At 40.0% G+C, this 11,994-nt stretch overlaps 1 long non-coding RNA gene across 1 annotated transcript; it reads right to left on the bottom strand.

Annotated features, from left to right (window-relative positions):
• Nucleotides 1–553: 553 nt before the first annotated feature.
• On the bottom strand, nt 554–11,994 carry LOC129078404 (uncharacterized). Its single transcript, XR_008529960.1, has 4 exons — nt 11,950–11,994; nt 4,993–5,056; nt 1,568–1,626; nt 554–602 (listed from the first exon to the last, which is right to left on the bottom strand). It is a non-coding gene; the product is annotated as an uncharacterized LOC129078404 (long non-coding RNA).

Raw genomic sequence — 11,994 nt, forward strand, 5'->3', positions numbered from 1 at the left:
TGGTGGGAACAAAATGGTACAATTCCTATGGCAGGGAATTATGCCATATCTAGCAAAACTGCATATGCATTTACCCTTTGGCCTACAAATCACAATCCTAGGAATCTACCCTGAAAATGCACCTCTAACAATACAAGCAAACACATGAATGAGGTTATTCATTGCAACATTATTTATAACTGCAAAATACTGGAAACATCCTAAAGGTCCATACATAGGAGTTTGGTTGAATACAGTATGGTACATTTATTTAATAGAGCACTAAGCAGCTGGAAAATTAAAAAATGAAAAACATTTCTATGAAATGACATAATCTGATTTCCAGAATATGTTATTAATTAAAAAAATGGAAGCATGCTACATTTTATATATATTTACATATATTTATTCATTTATTTTTACAAATAAGAAACAGAAAAGATAAGTAAAAGACAAATGAATTTGGTTACCTATGGTGGTTGGAGCAATGGAATAGAAGAGATAGAAAAGGGAACTATGCAAATATAATGTTTTATATAGTTTTGGATTTTGAACCATGTTAGCATTTTACATATTCAAAAAATAAAATTAAGTCAACAAGATAGGGGGGGTGTAGAAAAGACCTGAAAGTGAAAGAAATAAAATTGATTAGAAACACAATTGCAAAGAAAAAAGAATTCATCCAAAGAACATTTGAACTTACAGTATTACAACTATCCACTTCAGTGAGATATATGCTAAGGACAAAAAAATTTTGAACTTGATAAGCTTGTTTTTGGTAGTGATGTGGTGAGGCAATTACAGGATTGGGCAAATGAGTAAATATATTATTGATGTTTTGAGGAAGTAGGGAGTTAACTGTGGAAGAACAAAGACACAAATATGGAACAGTAGAAGAGGAAGAATCCTATGCTATTGAACTGGGTATCAATTAAAGATACCATTATGAACTAATGGTTTTTAAAACATGTTTCCTAGTTCTGTCCACTGAGAGGACCTAAAAGCAATTTCAGCTGAGAAAAATGAGTACACATGGTATCCAGGTCTTGCTCTCCAAATACCATTTCCCAAACCCTTTGGGAAAATGCTTAAGTTCAAGGTGAACCTGGAACATCTTGTGCCGGAAATTAAAGAAGTGCTCAACACTGAGGTAGATAATGTCAAGAAGAGAGAAACAATCTAAGGGGCTGTCACTTGCCAAATTTGGGACAAACTGAGCATCAAAATAATGAGAGGAATGGATTACAACATAGTTAATAAAATAGAATACATGACCATGCTGATATATTTCTTTTAATTTTTAAATTTAGAGAAAGGAAAGTCCTCCTTTAAAGAAGAATGCCAACTAATAAACATATAAGGGATGGTAGAAATAGAAAATCACCACTACACAACTACCATAGTAACATTTGAGTTCAGAAGTGAATCATTATTGAATGCTAAAGCCATTGGGAGAAAGATGGGGCACAGGATATTCACACAGCCCAAAGTATCACCTCACAAGTTATTAATTTCAAAGAGGAATAAAAGAAATCTTTATGATAGAGAAATATGGTAGCAAATACTTTAACCAAAAGATCAACCTTACCTTCATTAAAAAAACATTGTCGGCCCTGGCTGGTGTGGCTCAGTGGTTTGAGTGCCAGCCTGTGAACCAAAAGGTTACTGGTTTGATTCCTAGTCAGGTTGCATGCCTGGTTTGCAGGCCAGGTCCCCAGGGCATGCAAGAGGCAACCAATCAATGTTGCTATCCCTCTGTTTCTCCCTCCCTTCCCCCTCTCTAAAAAATAAAATCTTTTTTAAAATTATCACATTATATGTCTGCTGTTGTGATACACTGAGATGTGTGATACAACATCACCTATGTAGTATTCCTGCCAAAAAAATGTTTAACCTAAGTCTCGCTATGGGGAAACAATCAGACAACTACAAAAGAATGAGCTTGGACTCTTTCAAAATGTCAACATCATGAATGAAAAAAAAAAAATTCACAACCTGTGTTATATTAAAGAACACTAAAAAACATGAAAATAAGTGCAATGTATGAATCTTGTTCAAATCTTGAGTAGAAAAAAAGTGTTAGATTAAAAAGTATACCATTATTGTGACAATTGCAGAAATTTAAATATGGACTGCATGTTAGAAAATAGTACTGTGTCATTATTAAATGTCCAAATGTCCTGTGATAATTGCTTTTGGGTCATATAGGAAAATATTCTCATTTTTGAGAGATACATAATGAGGGTTTGCAACTATCAAATGGTTCAGCTAAAGAATACACACAATGTGTAAAAGGGATTTAAGGAAGAAAATGTGAAAAAACATTATAATTGGTGAATTACGTAAATAGTATATAGATGTTCACTGTATATTTCTTACAAATTTTCTAAAGGTTTTACATGTTTCATACTATAACATGGGAGGAGGGAGAGGAGGAAGGGAGTTTATACAGTCACTGCCAGAAGACAGCATAGTTAGACAAGCTGACAAGCAGTAAATGTTCTTCAGCTGGCTGCATCCTCGGGGAGTTAGTGGAGATAGCTGATTTGGAGTTAATCAATCAATCAATTAATTAATTACAGAACAGTTTTTCAGTATATGTCCCAAATATTGCCTGGGACACACTGTTTTACCTGGCAGCCCCACCCTAAGAGGTACTTTGGCCTGTTCCACACCCAAGGGACGCAGCACACCAGCTTAGAAACAGGACAGTTCAAGGTTACTGCCATTTATATTCTTAATTACTATATTTATTTCATTGAATTCTACTCTATTTTCTTTAATGAAAACTATTCTTCAAACCATACTTTCTCTTACAAACCATATTTTCTCCCTAAATTGATATAACCTTAATTTAGGCTCAGTTTTCTCACTGAATTTTAAAGCTTTCTCCAACTCCTACCACCTTTGATTTCTAAGTACAGTGGAACCTCGGTTCTGGAACTTAATTCTTTCTTGAAACTGTTCCAGAAGCAATCTGTTGTTGCCTGAGAGACACGTGACTGATCATACTGGTATCAGCAAGAAAGGGTTGTCGGGTAGAGAGCCTTAAGACCCAGAGTTTTGTTAGACAATCAAGGCTTTTTTTCTGTGAACTACTCCAAACGAACCTCGTTCTCAAACAATTCGGTTCTCAACAAAGTAGTTCATGGAAAAAAAATGTCTTGGCTATCTAACAAAACTTTGGGTCTCGATTGTCCCTACCTAACAACCCTTTCATGCTGATAATACCTGTATGATCAGTCACACGTGTCTCGGGTGACAAAAGAGATTCGGTTTCCAAAAAATTGCTTCTCAAAACAGTTTTCTGGAAGGAATTAAGTTCGAGAACCGAGGTTCCACCATACTTCACTTTTCCCATCCCTTTCACTACCTTTTCCTCTTCTCAACTTCCATTTCTTGGCTCCTGAGAGAGCAGTTCCAAAACAAGATGATAGTTAAAGGAATTGCTTCTGGAAATTTGAGTCACTCTGTTAACCTCACTGAATGTCATTAAATGCTTTGACCTAGGCTGATCCTCTCCTCCCACAAGAATCCCTAGATGTCTTGAAATAGCATTTTTTATACATCTGGCATCCATAAAGCCACAAACATCTCAGAGAAAGAGTTACATATTACACTTTCTTAAATTCCCTCTTAGCACTAAAACCCCTCCATTTTTGATCTTCTTTATCAGCTTCTTTTATTTTTCCTAATGTTTAAATATTGGACAGGTTTAGTGTTTAATCCTGGGCATTTTCTGTTCTCTCCATTAGGTCTAATGCTTCTCAAAGTCCAATCATATGTATATCATCTTCATAATTTTTTTCATCTCTGTATAATTTTAATAATTTTCTTTAAATGGATTTTATTTTTTAATTCATATATTTTTAAAAGTAAATTTTATATTACAACTATAGATGAAAATTGAGTACAATAGATTTAAAATTAAAAAATTTTTAATCCAAAATATATAAAATTTAATTTTTAATGTAGATTTAAAATAATCAATAAAAACAAATCATTATAAATATATAAACTTATAAAAATGCACACCCCAAAATGAGTAACTCAATGAAAAATGAACTGTTCATGGTCAGTCAAAAATAGTGGAGCTTGGGCCCTGACTGATGTGTCTCAGTGGGTTGGGTGTCATCCCACAAATCAAAAGGTCACTGGTTTGATTCCCAGTTGGGGCACATGCCTGGGTTGTGGGTCAGGTCCCCAGTTGGGGGCATGCAAGAGGCAACCGATTGATGTTTCTATCCCTCTTTCTCCCTCCCTTCCCCTCTAACAGTAAATACAATCTTTTTAAAAAAAAATAGTGGGGCCCAGACTGGTGTGGCTCAGTTCGTTGGAGTGTTATCCTGTAACAAATGGCTCTTGGGTTCAATTCCTGGTCACGGCACATACCAGGTTGCGGGTTCGGTCCCTGGTCTGGGTACATAAAATCCCCAGCCCTGGCATGTATGGAAGGCAACCAACCAATGTTTCTCTCTACCACCAGTGTTTCTCTCATTTCCACTATCTCTCACAAAAAAAAAAAAAAAAAAGGCAGTGAAACAATTTAAAAAAAAAGGAATAGTGGATGCTTGGCTTCACACTCCTTGTCTCTTGCTTACAGTTAGGGAAACTGATACCCAGAAGAAAAGATAACTTGCCCAAGATCAAAGTAGAAGCAGAGCCCGAGACCACCAAGTCCCAGGTTTAGAGGGTAGCTTCAGAGAGGGAGAATTCAGAAAAGAACAGTGACTCTTCAGGGTATAAGGTGTTAAAGAACAAAATTCAACTGAGTAAATCTGAAGCTCTAACCAGTTTTATTAAGTGATTAATGAGTCAGGCAACATCCTACGTAGCAACTAGGACACTGAAAGGAGTTGTACACAATGGAAGGTTTTTATAGGCAGAGAGAGGGTGAGACAAAAAAGGTAAAAGAGATTATTTCAAAAAGGAAAAAAAAAAACCCAAAACAAAGGAAGAGTAGACTATTTCAGACAAAGTCACCTTCCCTTAGAGAAAGCAGAGTGGTCTTACCAGGCAGGTTACTTCACTGCTGTTGATCAGGAAATTCCAGGCTGATTGGTTTAAAATTCCACTCCTGGGAGAGGTTGAAACTGTAATTAGGTTAGGAATTAAGTCTTGGTGGAGCTTACCACAAGTGACTCCGTTTGAGTGTGTTGTTTCTTTTTAACAATTTCCTCCCATTGGTTAAATTCTTGGCCTGAGATATGATCAAAATTAACACATTAGAGCCACTCTCAGCCATGCTTTGTAGTTCTTGTAGCTTTTTCTGATCCTCTCTCTGTTATTCACAAGTCATGATGTTTTTGTTTAATCCCTGTGATACTCACAGGTCACACAGTTGCAGGTTCATATTCCTTAAGCAGGCTGTTTCTTCATTCCCTTTTTCACATTCCAGTCTTAGGGAGGTCATTTCTTGGCAGTTAGTGACAGCAAACATGGATTTAGTTTTTAAGAGGATAAAATGCACCAAGGAGATTATGGTGATGAATATAAGCAGAGTAATAATTTCCAATGTTTAGGTTCCACCTCAGAGTCATAGTCCCAAAGACCCGAAGCAATCAAAGAAAGACCCCATTGAAGGAGACCCATAAGCCAACTGGCTTGCTCAGTGTTCGTGTATCACTGAGTTTCAACTTCCCCAGAAGTGCTGATCCAGGTACAGCAGGTGGTTTTGGCCACAGCACAGACATCTCCTTGCCTAGCTAAATGATAATCAAGGGCTACCCCCTTATAAAGAACAACTGGGGCCAGAGGGTCTAAGGATCTTTGCTGGACAGCTAATTCCTCGGTAATGAAGTCTGTAATGTCTCCACAAGTTAAGGAGAGATTTCTGATCATATTCCATTTGTAGCTATTCCTAACCAGGAAAATATGACCCTGCCGAAGGAAGTCATTCCTGAATTATGAGTTCCTTCTGGTAGGTCATGTCCAGAATAGTTAGGAGCACAGCCAGATAATCCAAAAGGCACTACTCAGCTGTGTGCCAGTCATCTAGGCATGAATAAGCCCAAGGAGAAGGAAAACCACCACAGACGAGGATAAATCCTGTCGGACACAACTGTCCATTCAAGCCAGAGGTCAGTTAGGTTTTCTCACAGCCTGAAATAAAAAGTTGCTTTAAATTTCAGGTTATCCCCAGCAATGGCCTAGGAGATAACAGATGATGGCGTTATCTTTCCAGACCAATGCCAAAGAAACAACGAAGAAAGGGTTTCCTGTTTAGCTCAAGTAGAAAGTCTTTATCTGGTGTCTTGGGCAGAAGCTGTCTACATGGGGGTCAGCTATTTCTCCTCTTCCTCGTCAGTGTGATTTGAAGGTTTCCAGCATTTGTATAGGATCACATGACAAGTGGAGCCTTCTTTAGCTGTGAGATGTGTATCCAAGGCTCCATGCCTTCTAGTTTGGCAGTAGTGTCAGTGGTCAGGGGAATTTGGCACGGTCCCTTTCAATGGGGCTTAAGGGCTATCCTATGATGATGTTTCCAGAGTACCAGTCACCATGTTCTAGACTGTAACCAACCCACAGGATACCTTGAACTGGGATCAGCTTCTTTAAGCTGTTAATGATAGGCTTGAGCGTAACACATTAAAGACTTACAGTAGTTGCTCATACTAGAATAAGACAAGGGATCAGCAGGTTACACTCCAACAGACACTGTCTACCAGTAACTATGTCATGTGAGTAAAAACATACTTTCTAACAGTTCCTTTGCTACTGGGAGGGCAACAGCCTTGTGGTGGGGGAAGGCTTCAACCCATCCAGAAAACATATACAACAATAAGAACATATTGCTAACCCATGCTAAGTGGCAACTGAATGAAGTCCAGTTGCAGGTGCTCAAAGGGTTCAGAGGGAGCAGGTCTGAGGCCTCTTAGGACAAAATAGCCATTCTTAAATCCACTATGGTAGGCAATGGAACGCAAAAACCTAAAAAAATGGATTTTTCTAGTGAGCCAGAAAGAACCAAGCCACTATCTTGCATTTACTATAGCCCGACTATTTGTTTAATTTATAGCCATTGTTTACCCAACATTTCTCTGATTTAGGAGTAGACTGTTGCCATGTTACAAGGACATCAGGATGGCAAAAACCTGGCAATGGAGGGTCATTTTTGCAGAAGCAGAATAAACATTCGTGTGCCACAATCTTTATAGATTTTGTGGCTGTGGCCTTTGCACTAAAGTCAGTTAGGGCATTTACCTGACACATTCAGTGCTTTTAGTGAGCCTCAGTTTTTGACAACAGTAATTTCAGAAAAAAGAATAGCAGTAAGAAATTTTGCCCATTGTTAAAATCTAATTAGAATTTAAATGGAATTGACAAGGAAATTTGGTTATTTTGTGATATAATAGTCTAAAATAATAACTAAGTTTGCCCCAGCTGGTGTGGCTCAATGGATTGAGTGCCAGCCTGCAAAACAAAAGGTCACTGGTCTGATTCATAGCCAGGGCACATGCCTTGGTCGCAGGCTGGGTCCCCAGTTGGGGGCGTGTTAGAGGCAACCACACATTGATGTTTCTCTCCCTCTTTTTCTCCCTTCCCTTCTAGAAGTCTAAAAATAAACAAATAAAATCTTTAAAAAAAAACAAAAATCTAGATAGAGTACCAAGTTCCAGTTGTGACATATCTGCTCAGCCTTTTAAAAGACCATTCATTACTCATTAAAGTAGCCAGAGGAGTACATTCTTTTAAGCTGAGCTTTAAATTTTTAATTTTAGGACATTTGTTGCCTTTACCATATTTTTCAACACGTCAAGAACTGGGACTATGTCTACTTTTCTTACATATCAGGCACTCAACATTTGTTGAAAAAAATGAAATGAATAATTATAAATAAATGACTAATTCTAGAACAGCAAAGTCTAGGTTTTAAGTATTAGAGTACACGAACTCACAAATTTTCCTAAGGTTTTCCTTGAAACCATGCACCGGAAATAAAATTCTTTTACTTCACAAAACATATCTTAGGTTGTAAATATAAGGTCCTTTAGTAATTTAAATAAAGAGACTCTTTGGCAGGCAGAAGCAGGAGATTCTGTTAGTCCTTTGCAATTCCTCAAGCCACAGAAATCAGAAACGTCCAGTCTAAGCCTGACTTGGTGGAAAGCCTTTAAAAACCTGCACTTGCAGAGCTCCCCAATGGTCCCTGGAATGCTGTCTCCCTCCCAATACAATTCTGTTTTTCTTCTCCATCCTCTGCCCTCCATGGGGCGGACGAAGGAGCATCTTTGTCCTCGGATATTCTGAATGGGTTGGTATCTTGCTGGAAGTTCTTCTCTGATCAAACATCAAAATTCTAAACACATATTTTCCAATTTTATCACTCATTTCCTAACTTACAGGAAAGCCAAAATGTGTTCCAAAGTCTACAGACCAATTTAATAGATGTGGGATGAACATCATTGGCTGCTATCCATTCTCATCTTTGTATCTCCTAGAGAAACCCAGATTTTATTCTGTATCCCATCGTCCCTCATGCAACTCAAGTGCCCCAAAGCAAGATAACCCCGACCTCTGGCTCCAAAGTCTAAGGCATGGTTCCCAACAAGCGCTGGTGATACTGTCCTCCCAGGGACATTCGGCAGTACCCGGGGATGTTTTTGATTATAACAGCTAGTGGGGATGCATCTACTGGGCAGAGGTCAGGGACACCACTCAACATCCTGCCATGCACAGGACAGCCCCCACAACAAGGAAGTATCCAACCCCAAATGCCAATAGTTCTGAGGTAAAGAAACCCTGCTCTAAGGTGAACAACATCCCCCTTACCAGGGATTGATTTAAGACTTTGACCCTATTAAGGATACTACATAAAATAAAGCTGGGTTGGGGGTCCTGCTGGGATTCTCTTGGTGGGGGCATTGTGCCTCTTCATTAGCCTTATTTATAACTAGGGCTTTTCATCCGCCATCAGCAGGATGTTAAGGAGAGCCTGTACATCTGCCCAGTTTGGATGATGAATGGCAAAAATGGACATGACAAAATCTGCCAATTTCTGAGGCTCCTCCCTGTATGAGGAGTTGGAATTTTTCTAATTCAGTAAGTCTGAAGTGAAATATGGGCCCAGTAGTAACCAGTGGGCTGGCCTTTCTGATTTATTCAACCTATAGAATATTGCCTCAAAGGGAACTGTCTTGCTCTGAATTGGGATGTTCCCTGGTCAAACTGGGTGCCCTGATGGGTCTTTAAAGGGGAGACCCTTCCCTCATCATACAGAAGTGGGACCACTGGCTCTCTGGGCCCTATTTCAGGAGTATGTAGCAGTGGGTGTGGTGACTGGGGACTTCCTGCTACTAATCTTGTGTCTTCTGAGTTCAAGGCATTAACAAGATTTATTTCTTCACTTTCCTCTTCTTCCTGTGCCTTACTGTCAGTAAGGGGTTTTGAGGCAACTTCCCTTCTCTGCATCTTCAAGCAGGTCTCCGCCCCTGGTGAAACTCTGTTAAGTAATGATGTAAATGCCTTCATGTAACAGATTTTGTCCCATTTCTCTAACCATTGGCAATATAGTTCTAATGCATGATGGTACAGTAATTTAGAGAACAATTTAGTGGCCATTATCCCCCACAGTCTAAAATATACATAGGCCACAGAGTATTACAATAAAGAACCCATTCCTCCTTAGACATTGATGGCTGTACATAACCCAGTCTACTAACATTCTACCCAGTGAGGTATTCCAGGAGCCAACACATTGGCTCAGACGTGCAAGCCTAAAGCTATGACCAGAAAGATGCAGGTAAACTGGGAACATATAAGCAAAACCACAACTCTATTATTCCAAACAAGTGCTCATAAACAAGCCTTCTACCAACTGATCTTACAATGGCTCCCAAAATTCAGCCAGTCCTCACCCAGACCCTGGTTCGTGGCCCCAAAACTCGGGTGATCCTCACCCCCTCTTAGAGTCTGTCTCATTTCCAGACCTGTTTCCTTCCACCTGCTAGACGTTTTTAGGCAGCCTCGAGGGAACATGCAGAGAAATCCCTAGAGACTAGGAAACCCCACAGTCCCATCTGTGTTGCCATTACTGTTACCAAACAGCAAGTAGGGTCCTGCTGCCTGCTGTTACCCTCTAGGCAAAATCCTGGAGGCAGAGGTTTGGTGAAAAAGGAAAGGAGTCTTTATTCAAAAGCTACATAATTTTGGAATAATAGCTTTCCAGATGCATTAGTCACTTCAGCCTCTCAACTGAGGCTACAATCTTTTTTTAAAGATTTTATTTATTTATTTATTTATTTATTTTTAAAGAGAGGGAAAGGGAGAGCGAACGAGCGGGAGAGAAAGAGCAAAGTGTGATACATAGATTGGTTTCCTCTCACGGGCCCCCACCTGGGGACTTGGCCTGCAACCCAGACATATGCCCTGACTGGGAATTGAACTGGCTACTTCCAGTTCACAGGCCAGCATTTAATCCACAGAGCCATACTAGCCAGTGTGAGGCTAAAACCTTTAACTCTTGAGTCCTCTTATCATCCCCCCTCCTTTAGTTTTTAAACACCCTACTCAGGGAGACAAAGCAAATAAATCCAATTAGTGCCATTTGCCAACCACACCCAAGGACAGATGAAGTTAAGGGAATAAATCTCATTTTGGCACATCAGTGTAAAACTAGTGAATATTTTGTTGAGATCCTCTCCAAAGACCTCCCCTAAACTCCAGCCTTTACAAATTCTCAAACCTGAAAGTCCCAGCCTGTGCTCCCTCCCAGGAGTACACCTTTGCCTGTCCCTTCCCCCTCCCCACTTCCTCCCCCACAGGCATGCATCTCCTAAACTCTAAGGAACCCCCCAACGCTTGCAAACAGGGAGCAATAGGCAGTAGCAGCTCGTCCCAGGTTAACCCCCTGACCCTGTCCCAAAGGCCCCCTTTTCTCTGACTTCTTAGTGAGCCAAGGCAGCCCTGTTTAGGCTCTCCTGTTGCTTCCAATATCATAAGCCCTTCCTTGTTCCACTGTCCTTAGCTTTAATAAATATCCTCTAAAAATCACGTGGACTCTTGTTGTGAAATCTTTCCTACACAAAGAGAAACCACAAACTACTGGCTTGCTCAGGGCCAGGTCCCTTTCCAGTAACAATAATCCTGGCTCAGATTTTAACACAAGTTTTCTGGCTATAGTGTTGAGAATAGATGAGGAGGACAAAGATGAAAACTGATGATTGAGCAATGCAGTGAAGCCATGGTGGTGACTAACATCAGGCTGGGAGCAGTGGAAGTGGTGAGGAGTCATTGGACTCTACCCATAGTTGAAGAGGGAGTTAACATAATTTACTATTGGATAAAAACTACTAAGGGAAAAAAAATTGATTGACAAAGCTATGAACACAACTCTTGCACTTCTGACTTCATGGCCCTATAGGAAAAACAGCACTGGCACAGGATTTGTTAAAGGTTAGCTTCTCATCAGGTACCATGATGTGAAGCCTTTACTTCAAGAGAGAAGATTCAACGTATGAAGCAGTGTTAATGTCCTCTGTACCAAAAAGCCCCGAAATTTTCGCTCCCGGTTGTTGGAAATATGTCTAGATAGAGAAACAATCACCACAAAGATTCTGAGAAATCTAGTAGTCCCTCTATTACAGTAGAATAAGTGACCAGAGGGGAAATAAAGGCAGAGCCCTCACCATTACAATCTAACAAAAGAACTTAATACAGGAGGCTAAAAGCAAAAGCTCATACACTGGCCCAATAATCCTGAGCTGACAAGGCTGCCAGGCATCCCAAGCAAGTGAAACTATGATAGTGTGGGAAGAGGGGGAGCCCTTGAAAGCTGGGAAAAGGAAAACTTTGAGACTGTGTATTCATCCCAAGGCCTGGAAGGGAGAAAGGGCAGGGGTCCACAGTGCCCAAAGGGAATAACCCATAAAATAACTTTGGTTAACTGCCTGCCTCCCATCACATGTGCAAAATGAACAGAGTCTGGAGCGAGACAAGGATTCGGGCTAACAGATCCCTCTCCATACCTACATTTAGGTAGTCATGTCTCCTCTGGAAAGCTGGCACCATCGTTAC

This window comes from Pteronotus mesoamericanus, unplaced genomic scaffold (genome assembly GCF_021234165.1).
Source record: "Pteronotus mesoamericanus isolate MK-2021 breed Mesoamerican mustached bat unplaced genomic scaffold, CSHL_Meso_final contig_73, whole genome shotgun sequence".
Lineage (NCBI taxonomy): Eukaryota > Metazoa > Chordata > Mammalia > Chiroptera > Mormoopidae > Pteronotus > Pteronotus mesoamericanus.